General features: G+C 40.7%; 1 protein-coding gene across 6 annotated transcripts in view; it reads left to right on the top strand.

Moving 5' to 3' along the window:
• The first annotated feature begins 287 nt into the window (after nucleotides 1–287).
• Nucleotides 288–20,780, top strand: part of chl1b (cell adhesion molecule L1-like b) — a 60,980-nt gene continuing 40,487 nt past the window's right edge. For 4 of the 6 annotated variants that reach the window (XM_046384790.1, XM_046384788.1, XM_046384787.1 and 1 more), the window contains exon 1: nucleotides 614–1,378. The gene's annotated coding sequence lies outside the window, so the exon portion shown is untranslated. Of the gene's footprint in view, nucleotides 303–613; nucleotides 1,379–20,780 lie in introns of those variants that run through there. The other 2 variants (XM_046384784.1, XM_046384783.1) reach the window with 2 other exon arrangements.

A 20,780-nucleotide genomic window follows, 5' to 3' on the forward strand; every position in this document is an offset into this window, starting at 1 on the left:
CTGAATGTGCAATTTGAACTGCTGGGCACAAGATGCCTCCTGAGTTACTAACAAGTGCATTCTGAGTGTTTGTGCTCTGGGAAGCTTCAACATCACACTTATTTACATTGCATGGTGGGCCACAGTAGGCCCTTTTCAGTGCCGAAATTTTGACATGTCACTGTAGGAAGTCACAGGACATGAAGGTAGTTGGTGTGAGGGAAGAGGATACAGGGGATAAGGCGAGATGGAAGCGGATGATCGGCTGTGGCGACCCCTGAAGGGAACAGCTGAAAGGAAAAGAAGACTGGAGGAAGTCACAGGTGCAATTAGTAAATTCAGTGGTGGTTAGATTGCATGCGGCTGCTTCAGTTTCAGGGTTCTGGTATTGTGCATGCTGGCTCGCTGTTACAGCGACTGTACTGGGACCTGTGAGACCAGAGTGATAATTAATGTTTTCAGTAACACCTGTGCTTTTCCTACTAAGACAAGTCTAAAAATATGTGAGGGAAAAAAAAAAACATCGGTGGTGCCGAATTGTAATATAAAATTGGCCTTAAAAATTACTTGGCTCAACACCTACATGTCATTTTTTTTAAAACCCACAGTGAAGGTTACTTTTTTCTTACATTCATGAATAAGTACATAATTTATTCCCCCGCTGTGTTATCAGTGCCACAGAATAATAAAAAAAATAAAAAATCATAATAAAATCGAAATGTTAAACAAACACGTTAGAAATGAACAATACAGCCTGAACTAATCAAAAACAAGCTACACGTGCAAGCATTAGCTACACAATATAAGCTAGGCTACCGGAAGACCATTAAAGTTCACTACTGAGGATAGCCAGAACACTTACAAACCACGCCAATAACTCACAGGAACTACACTTAATTTTAATTTCCTCTCATCCATATTTGAAGAACATTGTGAGTAGCGGAGCAGTTTAGTGCTCCCCTGTCCTCTGCCTCCTCGCATTAAAAGCTGCTCACTCTGAGGCTTGGGAATAATGTCGCTGTCACTGTGCTGGGGGGCTGGAGGGCGCTTTAACCCGGGCACGACGTGGGGAAGTTGCTCACGGTTTTTCTGCGTTGCCATGGGATTTTGTAAAACCTATTGACTGCGATAGGGTCCCTTCTTTTATTTGAGTCTGTCTTTGTCGAGGAGGAGGAGGAGGAGGAGGAGGAAGAACCCGCTATTACTTTTTTTTTTTCTTCCAGAGGCGGGAGGGAGCGGTAGTAGCATCCCAGGGAGGAGGGAGGGACTCCGGTTCAAACCAACTGCGAGGCAAAGCGGCGTTACGTTAACAGTTAAACCTCCCTCTGCCGTCTTCATCCAGCTGTGGAGAAAAATTCAACTTTCTGAACGGCTGCCACGGCATGAGTTGCACCTGAAGGTGAGTTTCCACTATTTCACTGTCTTCATATCGTCTGTGAAAACAGAAACAATGTTCACATGTTGTCCTTGTTCACTGTTGTTGCACTTGTTACCAAATTTTAGCCCGCTTTGAACACGGGAACCATGTTTTTAGCACGCACCTGCACGGACTGTAGCCCGCACTGCACTTGGCGGCAGGTGGTTGATCTGAAATGAAATTAAAAGGGACGAAATTGAATACAGGCAGACTGTAGTCACCAATCCAGTTTTAATACCTTGAGTTTTTCATGAGTGGGATCATAAGTAGATTTACAGTCCGGTCATAACCAGTGATGTGGGAGATGGATGCAGCTAACATATCTTAACCAGGTTTACCCACCTTGCAGAGGCAGAATAATCCCACTTTATAACAGAAAATATCATCATGGACCCTTCAGGTTTAGATTAACTACATGCTTCAAAGGTGTCAGAGTGAATAATTATAAATGAATGACATTCTGAGTAGTTATTTTGTGAGTGCTTGTGAAGCCTGTGGAGATAAACACTCTGCCATCCGTTATATTTACCACTACACTGCCCATCACAGTGTCATGATCTCAGCATGCTTATCGCCAGCTCTCACGCTGAATGCTGAACCGCAGAACTGGATCATACCTTGTCATCCAGCGTGGTGAAGAATAGCATTATCTCATCCACTGTTGGCAATAAATGCATAAATTTTGCCTTGCATGCGACGTGGCAGGCGCAGGGATAGTTCAACATGTTTGTGTGCAGAAGCCCCGCTGATAGTTGAAGTCATATTCACTCATATGAAGTCATATTTTGTGTGCAGATTTTAACGCAGGGGAAACTACACATGCCATTTCAGATCTGTTCTTGTAGTGTGAAAAGGTAAAAGGGTCTGTGAAAGGTTGTTTTAATCTGGTGACTTTCAGCTGACACCTCTCACAAAGCACTAACAACGCATTTGAGCAACAGAGTGGTTGTTTTCACAGACAAATTACATCATCTTTCTTTAAGTCCTCTACACACTTAAGGAAATTGGTCTTCATTACCAGCATTTCTGTTGCACAAGTGTAAAGCAGGCATGACACAAGATTAGAATGAGTGATGAGGCTTCAGTGGCTGTGATTAAAATCACATTATGGTGACATTTAGAAAGGAAGATTAGTGTTGTGGTTCTTACCTATAGCTTTGGTAACTGGTGGTGCATGGAGGAACTGTTGTGCATTAAACTTGTGTGCTTGACGTGTTGCATTTATAGACCACATATATCTCATACTGGTGATTCCCTCAGTATGAATATTTACAAGATATGCAAATTTGTTCCACAGTGTGTGGAAGTGCTGCAAATTCTCATGTTGGTTTTCTCAGTGTTGTTGTGTGGTGTCTCATTACAGATGATGCCTTTGAGGGAATCCCAGGAAACCGAAATGTTTCATAGTTTACCCATAATTTCATAGTTGTATTCCTTTTGATGCTGTTCTTTTATTGTTCACAATAAACAGCTTGGCCTATATTGTCTGTAACACAGCTTGTGATACATCTTTCCAAAGATGAACGCTTCTGATTGTACTAGCAGTACTGTTACTGCTAATGCTGACTCTTTGGCTGTTTAATGCTAAACACAAAGAACCACTGAAGGTCAGACTGTCATTAATGAATGTAATCATCTCAAGCTGCTCTTCAAGAAGAGCAGATCCTATTTATATTGTCCCCAGTTCATCCCATCAGACAAAGCCATAAGCACATAGGTTCTCCAGTGTTTCGTAGCCAGAATTATCCTACATCAGGTAAGTTGCCTGAATTTAATTTCTAGGCCAAAGACAAGAGCCCATAATGGCACTTGTCATCACACGTTGTCCCCAGCCTCTCTGTATTCAGGGCAGTGGTGCTTTGTGTCCAGAAGTAGGTCGAATGCTTCTCACCAAACAATTTGAGTGAGAGCCAGTAATTGGACAAGCATAGTGTCCACCATCTCTCAGCTGGTCCATGTCAGCCAGCCCTTTCACTACTTAATATGCAGCTCCGACCTGACGCATTTCATGGACCTTTTTCCTCCTTTTAATCATTTAGATTACAAAATGCAGGAAACAGAATGTCCTTTGTAGCTGCAGAGAGGCTAATTCTTTAAATGTTGTGGCTGGAATACTTACTTACTCATATGTTGAGAAACACCCTGTAACTAATAGTCAAGTTACTTTTATTTATATATCCAAGATCACAAATAATAAATTTTCCTCAAGAGGCTTGGCAGTGGTTTTCAGAGATTTAACAGTGCAGGACAAACATGGACTGAAAGTTCTTGGCTTAAGAAATTCATTGCGCCTGAGCCCGACCTGTCAGATGGATAGTGGTAACAGGTGCGAGGCCTGAAATAATCAAAGAAAAAGCCACTAACTGAAATCTGAGGTGAAAAGATGAGTTTTAAGTTTAGATTTAAAGGCATCAACAGAGTCAGACTAATGTCAGCGGGAGGGAAAAGGGAACGACAAAGGGAGAAGGACCAGCTGATGTCTTTTTTAAGACAGGAGTCCTGCAGCCTGAGAGCTGAGGTATATACAGTTCAAGGAGATCAGATCGGTGTGCTTGTTTAGAAATAAAGGTTCAATGTACAGATCAAAAGAGAGGGTAGCATCAAACATAGCACAGATTCTTGGCTGAAGAGCTAGTACCAATCACACAGTCGTCAAAACTGTTGTCTATGTCGAGTGAGGACTGTGTCCAGCATCTCAGTTTTATCAGGCTTTAAGGGCAGAAAACTACATGACGTCCTGTTTCTCACAAGCGGGCCTCCAATTAAATAATTTGGCACTCAGCTGAGTATCATCAGAGTAGCAGTGAAAATTGATTTCATTATGTTCCATCATATGGAGGTGAAATATAAATAAAGAAAAGCAGAGGACCAAGAAGAGATCTCTGAGGTATATATTTCATTTTCATTTCAGAAACTTTTAATGTAGTATTATTGTAGGAAATACAGTGTGTTCTTTCAGATAAGTAAGACATTAAACACTCAAGTGCCAGGTCAGAAATGCCAAATGGATTTTCCACTCACTCTGGGCATATGCAGTGATCTGTTTTATCAAAAGCCATACTAAGATCCCCTAATAGAAGCACTAAGGTGGAATTTGAATCCAGAGTTAGCACAATATCATTCACCACTTTAGTAAGCGGAATCAGGCCCTGAAAGTAAGATGAAAAGGTTTAAAAACATTAGTGTTAGATGTAAGGGCCAAGCGCTGCTGAGACAGTAACACTTTCCAGTACTTTCGAAAAGAATGGAGGCTTAGAGACCGGTCGATAGTTACTCAGAGGTCCAGGATCAAGGAGTGGTTTCTTATGTAGAGGTCTAACAACAGCAGTCTTGAAACTGGTGGGGACATTGCTAGTTGTAAGTGATAAACTGACAATATTCAGCATTGTGGGTCCTTCTGGGACCTGCAGTCCTTCTGCTGAATATCAATGAGGAATCATGGTATCACACAGATTGAAACTCACACAGATGAGTGATAAAAACACCTGAGCTCACACCCCGCTGTGTTTTCTTCCTCTGCACAAGAACGACACAATGAAAATACTTTCAGAGGCCGAGAGTGCAGTGAAGATGTGAGAGATGGAGTCATGCTGTGATTTTGTCTTTTCCTGTTCATGTAGGTGTGTCTTTGCCCTGCAACAGACATGTTTGTACTCACAGTGTGTGTGTTTGTGTGTGTGCGTGCTGTAGGGGTTTGAGAGCGAAAAGGATACACACAGAGAGCCCTTTCTTTGTGCATCTCGTGTATACACCTGGCCTTTAACAGAGCAGACTGAACGATGTATGTATCAAGATTCATTGTGGCTGAGGCACCCAGCCGCAGTGATACGTGGGTGAAAGTTGAGCCAGGGAAGACTAGAATCTGAATTATCCATATTTGATATAGCAGGTTCAGTATCTGATACGTTCTGTTTGCAGATTTGTGCATTTAAGCCACTCGTAACATGTCTTATCTGTGCAGAGTCTGTGGATGCGTCTCTTATCAGCATCAGCAATGTAATTTCAGGCTGTAATTCAGTCTGACGGATGGGATCTGGAGTATCTGATGGCTACTGAAGATTGCAAAAATCAGCCTAACAACAGTGAGCAAGACTGAATTGCTGTATCAGACTAATTGTCTATTTAGGCTTCTCTGTTACCAGCCCATCTATAAAGGTGGTGGTGATGGGGAAAAAAGTGATATCTAGGAAGAGCATGTCTTACAACTTTGTTAAGAAGTATAGTGATCCACTGGACGCAAGGTGTAAACCTAAACTGTGATAATGACAAATATTGTGCCGCTACCTGGCTGTGCTGAGACGTAAGTGTGTGTTTGTGTCTGGCAGACGTGGTTGGAAGGTGTGGAGCCCAGCAAGTACCCAGGCCCTAATTGAGGTTCAGCTCAGGTTCCAGCACTACAAGCAATTACAGTGACGATTCGTGCTCCCTGTGCTGCAGGCAGAGTTGAGAGCACTGCAGTGCCGCCATACCTGAGCCCTCCTCTTTCATGTTTGTCACCGCTGACAGCCGGAAAGACACATTCTAGCCAGTATGTTCTGGAAATGTGTTTGGTTACATGAAATATTCATTTCCTTGCTTGCTCTCTGGCAGTATGCATATTTATTTACTAGATTTTTTTATGATACCTGAGACCGTTTCAGAGGAAAGATATGGGATTGCTGGAAATGATTTCCTCAGTTCAACCTCTGATGGGGGATGGAATTAGAGAGGAGATGCAAGAGTAAGAGGTGCTGATCATCAGAATCAGGGTTTATTTCTTTTTTAACAGGCCACTGCGTCATCAGGGCCACTGGGTGAACATGATCAATGGCTTCTCACACTGCACGGACAATTAATCAGTAAAGTTAATACTGAAGGACAAACCGGCAGTGAGGTCAGTGTTATCTCATCTGCTCAGCGCTTCTTTTCCCAGCAGAAGGGGACGAGAGGTCAGTAGCCAACACTGGCGATGTGTTATGCACACGTCCCTGCCTGAAGGTTTGTCTTGTCGTTATCCCTTTCTCTGCGGTACAGAGATTGTTTTCTCAAAGCTGGAACATTTTATCCAGACATATTGTTGTTTGCTGGCAGCTACAGGACGTGCAAGCTTTTCATGTCTTTCGAAATGTCTTGTGTTTCCATGTCATCATTCAGAAAAAAATAAGACTCCTTATTGTTACGTCCAAGTAACAACATTTACACACATCTCCCACTTGCCCGGTTATTATCCATTCCTCCGGGCTGTTTATGAATGTGTTTTTCATTTTTCAATCCTTCATTGGATTCACTGCATAAACAGTGATATGTACTGTTATTCTGCCTTGTACAGCTTTCAGGCAGTAATTTTAATGTGTAATTAATCAGTTTACTTTGTGCTCATATGAAAACCATAACCAATAAAGAGAACCAATACGGGGGATGCTTTATGAGAATTCTAATCCCACTGTGCACTGCTGTCAGCTTTAAACTCATTTTCCTATCATATTGTTGTGATTTTTGCATTCCTTCTCAGATTTATAACGCCGCCGCTGGATCACAGGATATATATCCTCTAAATTCAGTGCTCATGTTAAAAAACCTCAGTGAAAAGGGCAACACAGCCATAAGGTTCTCTAAGGAACAACAAAAATGACAGCTACGCCTCAAAGAGTAAGAAGTTATTGCCCTTAAGTCACTGGGATACAGGGATGATTTCCATTTCAATTGTGGGCTCAATTTGGGATAACTCATGCATACAGAGGTAAGATGAACAAAGAACGTAGGAATAAAAGTGACAAATGTAGAGAATGGAACAGAGGAGCTTGGTATCATTGGCTTTGTGTCCCTTGAAGGGTATTGTGTGGGGCCGCATGGATAAGGCTGCAAGGGGACCCCTGGGACATGGAAGTGAAGGGCACTGAGGACAAGGGAGGACACATGTGACAGGCAGGGGACGCAGAGGACGTACCAGGACAGACGCGAAACATGCCTTATTCTATGAAGCTGCAATGTCGGTACCATTTGAGTTAATTTGATTGAACTGTCTCAATTTCTCAATGCCCAAATGGCTTGTTTTGTACAAATTACAATCCGAAAGCCAGACCTCATTTAATTTACAGTCATAAAAAACAGGGCAGCAGTTTCTCATACTTGATAAGCTTGAACCAGGAAATATTTTGACTCTTTTGACAAGATTGTTAATCAATTCTCGGAGTGATTATCGTTTAATTTTATGGTATGTTGGCTGGCCAATGTCAGGATACACTGTATAGACAAAAGTATTGGAACATCTGACCATTACATCAACAGGGTCTGAAGCATTAAGATTTCTCTTCACTGGAAGTGAGGAGCTGAGCCCAGACCCTGAATAACAGTCCCAGTCCCTGAATTCAAGAATAAATTGCGTCCCAATACTTTTGTCTATATGGTGTAGCTCACCTACAAAGAATGCTTTTACGTCTAATGTTGCTAGTCACACGTTACCTGCTATGACATTCCAAGATGTCTGCTATGAAAAAGGTCAGTTAAAGTCTACTAGAACCATGTCATAGTTTACAAACTTTAGAAGAAATGATGAATATAGTGTGAAAATTTCAGATAGTACCGTAAATTTTCTTTGCATAGTCAGAAATGTGATGTGGTACCATACAAATCTGTTCTACATGATTTGTATGAGATAAGGTATCCAGTAAGTACTGTGGCAGTCCGTCTGGAAGAAGGTGAGTAATATATGTCAGTGTGACAAGGTAGCAGTGCTCTATGTCCAGAAGCTTCCCCTGGGAGCTCATTACACAGCGTTGGGCTCCGTTGGGTGCTGTAAGTGGACTGCTGGAGGCCCCAAGCCGGTGCAGCTCCATGTATGTTGATTTGGTGTGAACATGAGCCCAGTGTCTGCTTTGCATAGTAAGCGCCTGGCCCAGTGAGGCCTGGAGACGAGCGCAGAACTGTCCTCCAAATGGAAGATTAGAGAGCAGATCAGGCATGATCGGAATCATGAAACAAAGAGTGTGTGCTGCTGAGTGGTCAATTTGCTAAGTGGGCTAACACACGAGCAAGAGGTCTAATCCATTTCGTTTTTCTGTTGCAGCAGTTGCATCGATTCATTTGTCAATTTGTCCGAGTGTCTCTGTTTAGCTTGGATCATAGCTTGTGAATGTGCAGCCAACACATGACCATATTTTTTCATCGTCATGGGAATACTAGATTTTATAGACCTTTATTCACAATATAAAACTTTGAAAAGAAATAGCCTGTCCCTGCAGCATGTATTCTGCCGTCCTTTTCTTGTGCCAGAACTTGACCATTTTTCCCATAACTGAAATCTTAAGCAGTTTTTAATGTTGTGATAGTCTGTGAAAGTCTTTGCAGTTGTCCTTTAGGGTCTTCTACGGGGAGCCAGAACTCAGCATGTTCAGTTCTTAATGTACTCACCCCCAGATAGAGCAAATGTTGAGTGAAAGAATCTTGCCAAGCTGGTAAGAATCCAAATTAATTCATCAGCTTGAGGGAGCTCCACTCTCCATATTTACAAGTGTGACCTGCAGACCACCAACTATGAACTACAGACCTTCTTGACCTCATTATTTTTACAACTCCAGATCTTTTGGGTAGAAACCAAGCCTTCTTGCAGAGCACATTTTTATGGCCTCATATTGGATAGCAAATGATCTCACCTTGTAACATTTTCTGCGGTTTACAGTGGAGTTCCAACAAGTATCAGGGGAATAGTTTTGCCCGCGAAATGAACGAAGACATGATGTCTCATTCCAGTTACAAAGAGCTGTTATGATGTTGAGGCTTCAAGAAAATAGCTTAGTGCTAAATTACTGAGCATTTTAGTCACAAATTGACTCATTTGAGGGGCAGTGGTAGGGATAAATACTGTTTAATTGCATTAGCTAATCAGTGTAATGCAGGCTTTCTGGAAAACAACTACTAGAGTAAGGCTAATACTGAGTGCAGTACTCACTGGAATTACAACCTGTTTAGCTTCTACTATAATTGGAATTATTCTCATTTTAGAAAATAGCATGTAAACACTGTAACATAGCAACTTAGAACACAGGATAGTGTACAAATTAGACTGCATTATGTTTTTACCTTAGTTTTTGTGAATGTTGTATACATTATATAGAGAAAAGTATTGGGACCAACATCTTTATTATTGAATTCAGGCATTAAAGTCCCTGTTGGTGTAATGGTCAGGTGTCTCAATACCTTTGTCTATATAGTGTAGGTCCTTGTTTTCTTTAACCTTACTTCTCTTTTGTAAGGCAATAGAAAGCAGATTACAATGGTTAAAGGTTCTTCCAAAGCCTTTTATGGTCTGTCTTAAAATAGCGTCCATACTTTGTTCCTCAGCAGAACCACAGCTGCAGGGTCTTTGCAGGGCCATGGTCCCAAGAGTGAGAAAACAATGTATTTTGTTCATTGTGTGGACTGTTGTGTCTCTACGGGGCTGACAAATACGGAATATCTGCAGTAAACTAGTATGGTAAACTCAACAAAATGCACAACCTATGAAGAAAGTCTCCTAAAGGGAGGGCTGTAAGAAGCTAATGATGACATTGTTCTGTCACAGAAGTAATGCATGATCAACAGCTAAATGAAAAGTGAAGTATAAAATTAAGTTGGGATGTAATGTAATGTAGTGTAAATGCTAATTTTCTATGTTGAGGAGAAAAAACAGATGTTTTTTTTTTCAGATTGATCCTGTTGATATAAAGAAAAACACATACTTTATAGATAAGAATAGTGCCCTGCAGCTCAGTAATAACTTCTTTTGGCTCGCCTGCATACATTCATCAATGTAGAATCCTCTTATCTAGGGTTCTACTTGTATTATTCTTCCTTGCAAATTTACAAGTATAATGCTTACAGAATGTTAATTAAAAGTTTGACAAAAATGTCAAAACAATTTGGATGCACAAAATTGTATTTTGGATGATATCTGAGATGCTTATATTTTCCAACTCATTTTGGGCAACTGCCGATGTCAGTAGAGATATAAACACATATTTTTTTTTATTGAAGTTATTTCAGAGAACATGAAGTCTCTCCTGTATTGGAATTTATGGCTGACCAGGTTTAGTTATGATACCTGATGTTCAAATCAGTACTTAAACTCTTAGTTTATTTCATTCCTGAAAAGAAGGAGATGTTGGGTTGACTGCACTAAAAAGAGGTAAAAGACAGACAAAGAGAAACAACTGGTGCTGCTCTGTGGTTTTTCATCAGTTTCTAAACCTGCGCCCATAAAAACCAAGCATGTGCGTGTGGCATAAGTGCAGAGAACAGAATCCACAAGCCACCTTTGCTGGCGATTTGAACAAAGTCATGCTGACAGAAATGCTCATTTCAGACCAGTGGCGACATTTCAATTTAAAGCCTTTATCGGCTGATATCGATGCCTTGCCAATATTAAGGTGCTTCTTCACCAAACAACAAATAAGCATAGGAGAGACTGATTTTTTTTTTCCTCAACAAAGAAAATCAAATTGCCTCTGGTTCCTGTTCAACAGCAGGCATCTGTAAGCTATTGTGAGAATCTGGGTTAAATCTGGTTTGGGTTCATTGCATTCTGCCGTAGTTCAGACTCTGGTCAGGTTCAAACAAAATCCACATGGGTCTGAGCCAGAATTTTTGAGCTTTATAAAAATTCTTTATAAAACATCTGTATGAACAAACCCTGCACCACTTCAGTGCTAGAGCTTTGCCAATTTGAAATGGCTTAAAGGCTTGAAGCGATGGCTTTGAGAAACAAAAACAGATCAATAGAGGTGATCCTGGAAAAATCCTTTTTTGATATCCTGGGCTTCAGTCTGGAAATGCTCCCATCAGTCTTTATGTGACACGTAGTGTGGCTTTTTGCTGACCCTTCCGGCTTCATGTGGTGTGTTATAAGCCGGAGGCAGTGCGTCATCTTTCGGTAAGGACATCTTCAACTTCAGCACCACATCTCATTGAGATACGGTACATTTGAAAGCTTGTTGTCTTAAACCTTTACATTTTAGAAGAAAAAGAAGAATTGCTTTATTGGTAGTATATATATTTTTACATATACAAACTGAATTTAACCCATCCTTAGTCGACCACACATCAGCACCCAGCAAATTACGTGCAGTGAAACACACAGGAGCAGTGGGCTGCAACTATCAGGCACCCAGGGAGCACCTTGCTCAAGCACACATCAGCCAGCTAATGGGGGCATTCTTTTGCATTAATCACTCCACCACACCCAACTTTTTCCTGCCCGTCCACTGGGGGAATCAAACCAGCAACCTTCCGATCACAAGCCGCTTCTCCAACCTCTATGTCACAGCTGCCTTTACATTAGCATTTAAATTGACTTTATGCCGTCATGATTTATTTTCTTGAGAGAGTGACAGAGTTTTGTCGGTGGCTTTTCCTCTAATTCTCTTGCATCTGCCACAAGTATGATAACAGAAGCAGGATTATTATTTGTTGAAAGCGCAGTCTAACTTTGTTTCATAGTGTGCTATAGCTACACACCAGACACAGACCACTTGTGTCTCGCAAATTCTCTCAAAACTGCAGATTAAATTCTAGTCAGTCATGCGCGATGACTTTTCTCATGAATTAATTGCAGTAAAGAAATGAAAGGGTTCTTCACATTGGAGAGAAAATTAAACTCTGAGAAATTGTGGTGTTTCTTTTGAATTTTAACCATTTTGCTTACATTTTTAGAACAGAGCTCCGTCACTATATAACATGGGGCTCCTTTGAGACCGCATTGCAGATTGACATGTAATGCAGATTGACATGTCTTCTCACAACATATGCTCCTACACTAAAATGGGTCTCAGTACCACCATGCGTAGCTCCAGTGTCACTAAAAGGGAGACTAACACCTGTTTAGCACATGTTTTCACTTGAAAAATTCATTTGTTATTGCAAAGTTCTTTCAGGTCATGCTGATGTCACTTCTGTGATTTATCCACCTTACAAAAATAGAGGACCAAGAGAGTGCCAGCTCTGCAGGGGTCATGATAATTTCAGGGGCCATGGTGCTCATTGGATGACAGTTTGACACAGCATGTTGGCAGAGATCACCTCAGAAAGCACATATAATAGACACCATTAGCCTTGAGGTCTGTCAGTTTTCTGACAGCTGATGAATTCACGTGTGCCTTCCCTCCACTATAGATAACAAATTCATACCTCCTGTTTTTTTAAACCATTTTACACCTCAGTAATCCCTTTCTAACAGCGACTTGCACCAGCTGAGGCACAGTTTGCACCGTGTGTCATGGATTTGTGATTACCCTTTTCAGAGTGTGAAGTGGGTATAGTACTGGCCAACATGGCCTTGTGAAAGTCTGTCCACAAGTCTGATTCCCCCAGGGTGCCTATCCTTGTCTTGTAGTTGAACTGGTGTTTGTATAGGCCCCTTGGCTCCACTGTGTGGTGTAACTCACCTGCTGGTAAAACATTTGGATCATGTCCCTGAGCACTAAGCAGTCCCTGGTTCCCCATTTCCAGCCAAACCAAAGTTACAGATGGCTATGCTACTTCCTGTGGTTCACCAGTGGAAGAGGTGTGGAGACTGTGAAGGTTACAGGCAGGTCTTCCTCTATCGGACCATGTCGAATGTCGAATGTAGAAGCAGCGCTATTAACCCTGTGCATTGTGCCATTCTATGAAGGGCAGTCCACTGGCAGGCACTTCCCCTGTTCATAATAGAACAGACTACATTCCTTGCAGTGAGCATGGACATACTTTGCTGGCTCTCAAAGACCTTTCATGCAGATTTTTGCAACAGTGGACAGTCTTTTCTTCCACACCCAGCCCTCATTTTCAACCCTGTTTAGAGAGAAGCTGCTCCTCCTTTGAGTTGGGTCAGCTATCTCAGTCACGAAGTAAACAACAGCCTTCGTCTCATTCGCTACGCGACCACATTGTAAAGAACTATTCAGACAGAGAATAGTCTTCCCCTGTGTGTGTGGGAGTGTGTCTTTACTTCACAAAGAGAGACTGATGCTCACTTTGTAAGTTGACAGAGACATGTTAGCATCACAGTGAGGAGAGGAGGATTTTCGAGCAATCACAGCAGTGGTGTTTTGATCTGCCACATCAGGGACATGTAAAGTACTACAGGGAAGCTGCACTTTTTCTGTGATAGCATTTTATACACACAATGTGTACTACTAAAACCTGTACTATTCCGGCGCATTATTCAGATATGTTTCTGTTGTCAGTCACTGTCACAATGCTCACAAATCAAATTTCAAAAACATCTTTTTAACTTGAAACTGTTTATGTGACCAGTTGATTGACTTTTTTAAATATCAGTCTTAGTTATATACAGTGACCCTGGCTGGCTTGAGCTGTAATCTAAATTCTCTACATGGTTATCTAAAGCAGATGGTCGAGCAGCTGCGAGTGAAAGAATTGGTCAAAAAAAGGATAAAATAGTCTATCTGTTATGAGCGCATGGTGACTATGCTGAAGAGATGGAAAAACACTGAATGTGTGGTGTGAGTAATGGATATTAATCCATTGTATGGAGACTGTCTGTGAGGTGATTCATATTATATGTAGCTGGAGGATTGAAGTGTTGCTGGGAGTGTGTGTATTGCCAGTGGAGTCACGTCTGTCTGTCCCTTTTCTGTGGCTTGTGAAATGGGGGTCAGTTCTGATCAAGCCAACCATGAGCATAGCTCTAGTTGGGAAAATCTATTATGATGCTCAGCCTGAAAAGACCCCACACTGGTTTCAACAGGATCCAGAAGGGGGATTTGTTTTACTCAGTAAGTGGTGAAAATGGTATCAACATGGTTCTTCCCCCAACATAGTGTCTGATTTATAAGTCTGTGTGTCTCCAGTTTCCTGCTGCTGCATGAAAGCAGGAGGTGGGACCATTAAACTGATGCCATAGCTTCCATGTCGCTGTCAGTAAATTGCACTCGCTTTGGGATTAATGTACAACACTCCCTCAAGTCGGAACAACAACAAGAACTCAGGAACTTTGCTGAAATTTTGGCGCAAGACTTGATGGTTTTGAAATCATTTTTAATGTTTGATTGATAGTTAATAACTTTATTTACCTTTTTGCATGTCACGTTATGCATTCACGCAACTTAGTAAAATTGGTAATATGGTTTTAAGTTATAACCTTTACTTGCCATCCACATACAGTCACCTAGATTAGTCTGAAAAATATTTCTTTTTTAGAATCAACCCTTTCGAAAGGTCAAGTAAAGCAATATTTTAATGGTGTTCAGGACTGCTATGATACTTATGGGACGAGCTTTAGTCAGCATTCAACATGTTGTTTAAACACTGTGACCAATAAAATACAGCATATTTTCTTTGTAGTATCCATGTGGTTCCCACATTACAACTGGAAAGCTCACAAGCACACCAGAGTTGGAACATCTTCCCAAACATCTGAGGAGCATGTGAATTCAGGGTTAATTTGTAGATGCTTTCTCTTTGCGCAGACTGCTTACATTTATCACAGAAGATAAAAGGACTTCAACAGCAGTGTAAAACATTCACATTAAAGAGAGAGAGAGAGTAAAACAGAAAAAAAATCATTGATTGAAGCTGTATGTGCTTCAGTGCATAAAAGGGATGCTGTTCTGAGCCATTTGGTTCCTACATTGTAAACACAGCAAGGCTACTATCTACAGAAGGGCATGTTGGGGAATCCTTCCCAGTCTGACCAGAGCCAGGAGCTCTGGTGCCCAGAATGCATAGCACAGCAAGTCCACAGCCATCATCATTAGAGCTGTACTGCTGTAGACACTAATGGTTGTCCCTATTCTGCTGCCTCGGCACATTCAGAAGGCTCAGAGACTTGAGGGTGTGAACACAAGAATTAATTCAAAAGAGATGAATTCACTGTCCCTGTTCCTGCTTCAGAGCAAGATGCAGGCCGTAGAAGGCTTTTGTAGCAAAGAGGCACCACAAGTGTGTGACGTCCTCTTTCAACCACCCCCGAATCATCGAAGGAGACTAATTAGAGAGTTTGTCCTCGTTTATCTTTATTTAAGCTGGATAAGATGGCGTTGTTTACTTGTTTCAATATTGAGAAGGGAGGAGCTGAGGGGGGAAAACAGTGGTGGCAGTGTTAAACTGGGGGATGGGGCTGCTAAAATTGATGTGCTATGGATATGCTATCCCTGGACTTCTAATGGCATTTTAAGATATTAAATAACCACATAAGCTTCTTCAGATGGTAAAAATAAATCCAGCATCAAAAGGTGGGGTAGTATATGTCTGCGTGCATATTTCAGGAAAATGAAGATTTATCACCTCTATTTCTCAAGAAAGTGTTAAATGCAATATTTGAAAATCAATACAGGGTCATGACAAGGCACATTCATCAAGTTTGTTTATTTCTTCAGTCATGGTGAAAAGCTTTACATGGCGATTTTTTTCCAATTACATGCAAAAGCAGACATAGACTAACCTTTCTGTTGTTTTTGTGGTGGCAGTATGGATTTTCAGCCATTCAAATGAACTCTTTGCAGAAGAGCCTGCAGACACTGTGCTTGGCCTTTTCCCTTGTTTTTCTGTACAGTCATTGCCTCCTCCAAATGTACACTTCACAAATCGATAAGCTTTCTGTGTGTGCCCATGAGAGCTTGCGGTGAATTAACTGTATATCACAGGCAGAATTAAATCAGTGTGGTCCCCTGTTGCCCTTGCCACTGAACAGGCTGGTTAATTGATGTCATGGCAGAGACTGTACGTTTTGTAATAGTCTCATATGTTATACCATCCTGTGTAAGCCACTTAACCAAATAGGTTGCAGAAAGGTAGTATTATTTTTTCTGTTTGATTTTGGTTGGTTGTCAGGATTTTGCATTCAGATAATGCGTGATTTATAATTAAACATTATAAAGATAATAAACATTTATAATTAAACATATACATCCAGTTTGATTCTGGAAAATAGGGCATCATTGATAATGATTAGCCCAGTGGCTGTGCACTGTCCTACCTGATGTCGATCAATACTCATATTGCATGCGATCAATCCCCCATATGGAGCAGAGGCTGGGATCCTCATTGCTGCTTTTTGGTGGCTGTCTGACCAAAGCTGGACTTGTATAGGGACCATTACTACTGATGAAAATAGGGTAGAATAGGGTGTTATACTGCTGACGAATAAACTTATTTTTCATCCTCTCATCTCTGATATGCTGCTCTTCCAACTCACATCTGTTGTGATACCAATCTGTCTTTGTTAAGCCAATATATTTCAATGATATCAGCCCTCTGGTATTTCAGCTTGGCTCTGATTTTTTTGTTTAAATCATGCTGCCTTTGATTCCTGACCAATAAGGGTAATCTCATTAGCTTTTTTTTTTTTTTTTTTTTTAGGAAATAGCTAAACCAAATACAAAACAAAATACTGCAGTCAAATTATCAGAAGGTGTTTTGTTGCTGTTTGATCTCTGTACACGTCTTTGTTAGTTTTGCTATTTCCGAATGCAGATTGAAAAATGTTTTATTATGGAAGTGGAATATAGGTAGAAGGTTGTTCTACAGGAATAAATTCTTTATCTTCCCGACTTTTAGCTCCATACGTCTGTGCATCACATCAATTAGTATTGAATCTTCTCGTAAAATAGAAAAAAAACAAATACAAATTTCATCCCAAAACATCCTCAGAACTAAATGTACTGCTTGTTGGATAGTTATACTCTTTCCAGTTCACTTGCATTTTGATCAATTCTGTTTTTCAATAACCTCATTCTGGATTGGTAGCTGAGCACTCAAGCACTGCAGACAATTGGTGATAGAGAATACAACGGAGAGGTTTGCACACGTTGCTAAGGTGCTGTGTAGCAACCACTGGTCATCATTAGGCAGGGCTGGGGAATATGCATTATGGATGATGTAGGCATTCTAAATGTAACACATAAACTGTTCAAGGCTTTGAGATGAAAGCTAGGATGTCAGACAGAAGGACCTCCCTCGGACTGACCAGAGAGCTTGCTGTGACCTCAGCATGAGACGGATCCAGAGATCCATCAAAGCCTTCATTAGTAGAGCCAACAGCAGAAAAGAATTCTGCTTGATTTTATCACCATCTTCCTTAAAAGCAACAAGGCTCGAATAGTCTTTATCTCTTTTATCATTGTGTAAATTGGGACTATTTATGTCCAGTAACCCTCTACTAGGCCAAAAATATTTACATACAGCATTTGTATCTGTTAAAGGTGTAAAGCATAAATTTCATCATGATAAGATTCATTGATTTTTTTGGACATCTATACAATATTTACTGATGTCACAATCTGTGTGACATCTGAAACAATACGATTTTGATTTGATTCAATTCAGGGGCTTCACTTACATAAGAAGCTGCAACACCTTTCTTTTCTGTTTCTGAAATTATGCAGTTTGGCTCAGCAATAACTGTGAAGGTTCATAGACAAATTAATTGTTTTGTTTTTTTGCTAGTCATCATTATTAGTTTTAGGCTTTAGCATTTTACATACATACATAAATTAGCCTAGCAGCTAGCTGTGCATGGTATATTGGTTCAGATTGATGGATAATTACCCATCATCTTTCAAGCTTTAACTGGCAGCAAAATCATGTCAATGTTAATAGAAACTTTGTTAATATTTTTACAGAATAGGGGTGGATATTTTTTACTATATCTTTTAATTTTATCAGTGGCAGTGTTATGTGTCTACTACATTCATATAATTTAAAAAGTCAAGAATTGTACATAGTTAATGAATAAAAACAAAATGTTTTCTAGGAAAATCTACTGTCAAGAGTTCCCTTAATTCTGTCCCAACTTCACTATGTCCAAAACAGAGCAATTCCTAAACCTCCCTTTAATAGAGTCTTTCAGGGAGGCACAGGAAGAGGAACAAATGGCTCTATTCAGGAGCGTCCAAAATGCTAATGCCTCCGGCTCTTAACACGTTTATAAGGGTTCCCATGTCACGACATGCCATAGTCCTCCCTAATGGTGGCTGTGGCTGGAGACTGCATGAAAAAAGCCAGACACATTACGGAACATGACAAATATGACAACAAGGCCGCTAGTTTCCTGGGGAACAGGCCATCTGATCCCCCTATTTTCTTTTTTTGAGGATGCATGCAAGCATGTTATGTCACATGAAACATTGAGGTTTCTTTTCTTCACAATGAGTGCAGTCACTGAAACCACTGTTTGGAACTGAGAGCGGACAGTGACATTTGAGAAATCTATTAAAAGTTATTGTGCGGTTTTGTTACTATAACTGCCCACACATCTGTATAGTCATAGATTTTGTGGACTTGTTGTTGAAGGGAGAAAAGAAGCAATTAAGTGACCGATAGCACAGGTGCTGTCATTGAAACTGTTGGGCATTCCAGTGGGTAATATTGAATTCCAGTAACTATGTGCTCCCTTACGTAAATGCTGGCAACAACAAGGTTCGTATTGGAGAAACTTTCTGCAAGCAAACAAATGAAGGGCAGGCAGGGTTTAGTGATTACTTGGGAAAGTAATTACTCCTTATCTGCATGGGTGCCGGAAGGCATCTGCAGAGCCAAGCTCCAGCCTCCGGACCCTTTTGAATTGATAATATGTCAGCTGCTCAAAAGGTATTTCTTGAGTGACATTCTGGTCAACATGGGGAACAGGTTCAGTGTTGTATCGACCACTTTGAATGATTAGCCAACAGAGCACATCAAACTTTTCTCCTAACTCCGTTTTCAATATGTCATTTCATGATCCAAAACCCACAGCTGTTTCAAGCAGTCAAACATTGGATTGACATTATTGAACTACTCAGTGGACGAGATGGAACCTCTCAAGACTACACACTCAACAGTGCTATTGATGTTTTGATAGAGAGTACATGATAAGCATTAGTGTAAATGGACTGTGCAATACAGGGAGAACAGAGTGACAAGCTGTCAGTGACACTTTAACAGACTTGATTCACTTCACAGGACTGATTCTGTCATGTCTTCTCCAGAGCAGTGCAGTTCAAAACATTAATTACGCACACCAGTCAACATTTGTGCTCAGGTGTGTCAAATTTCCACTATCACTTACAGTCATTCTGTCACGGCCGACAGCCCACTTTGTTTCACTGCCACAGTAATCCCTGTCCTCATGTTACCTTAGATAATAAATACGATTTCACTGGCAATAAGTATAGAGATGTACAGATTTGAAAACTGGGCAACACAGTGTATGTAGAAATAATGAGTTGAGATATTGGTATCAGTAACATGAAAATTTGATCGATCCCATCCCGAGTTTATACTTTTTATTCCTCATTCAACCAAACGTTTTGCTATTCAAAATAAATCCTAATAAATCCGTGTAAGTCTGTATAAGTCAATAGTGCACAAGTTTCCCACTGCTGCTGTTTAAAGGATTCTTTAGACCAGTTTGATCAAATGTTTAAGCATGTTGCCATGAACAAATGGGATGCTGTTGTCAAAAAAAAGAAACAGCAATGTACCATTACTGAGTCAATGCTACATCCTTTTTGATTACCCATCCTTGTTTTCATTGTCCCTAAGTTCTTTTCTTACGTAATACTGAGTGTACACTACATCTTCACCATCACATAATTGACATTGCTTTTTATTTGTTGACGTGCACATCAAAAGAAGTAATGGCATTGAGGTTGCTGGTACCTTATGGTCCAAAAGACCTCTTTGTGTTATTTGCCTTTGGATAGCTTGCTGTGCAGCTTACAACGCTGTGTGTTCAATCATCAGTTAACCTGATTAGCCGGCCACCACATGGAGCTACCAGGAGGTCAGTTGCGTGCAGGGCTCTCTGTGGGCCAACCTGTTATTAGGATGTGGTTTAAACCACAAAACAAATCTATATTCCACCAGTATTTGAAATAACCTCCATGATTACAACACACCTTTTTTCCCAGGTCTATAGATACAAATAGAGTGCCAACACTAATGATTTTTATCTCCATTTTCTTCCCTCACTCAGTCCTGTTGTAGGTTCGATTTTATGATTAAGCAAATTCGATTTGAGTGCAGGCTCTGGACCGCAGCATGACTAAATGATGCTGCTGCATCAGTGCCTGGACATATACCGAGGATCTGAGGGTGCCAATTTGCTTTTGCTCAAACCACTTGATAGCTCTTGAGACCTGAATTAACTCCCTCTTTGCTCATTTGAAGTATAGAGCTTTTACCTCTCAACCCCACACAGCTTAACCCCTTATGCATATAATAAAACTCAGTGCACATTTTACTTGGCTTCAGACTTCATAGCTTTTTGTATGATTTGAATTCTCAAAACCTGCTGGAACAAAATGAATGCAAGATGGAAACCAGAGAACTGCAGCCACTGTCACCACTTAAAGACTCTACCAGTCTGGACAAATTATATTGATTGGCCTACAGAGGGGTGTTATAATTATCTAGGGGTCATCAGTTATATTTGTCTGTGGGTTGGGGTATA

This window comes from Scatophagus argus, chromosome 3 (genome assembly GCF_020382885.2).
Source record: "Scatophagus argus isolate fScaArg1 chromosome 3, fScaArg1.pri, whole genome shotgun sequence".
Lineage (NCBI taxonomy): Eukaryota > Metazoa > Chordata > Actinopteri > Scatophagidae > Scatophagus > Scatophagus argus.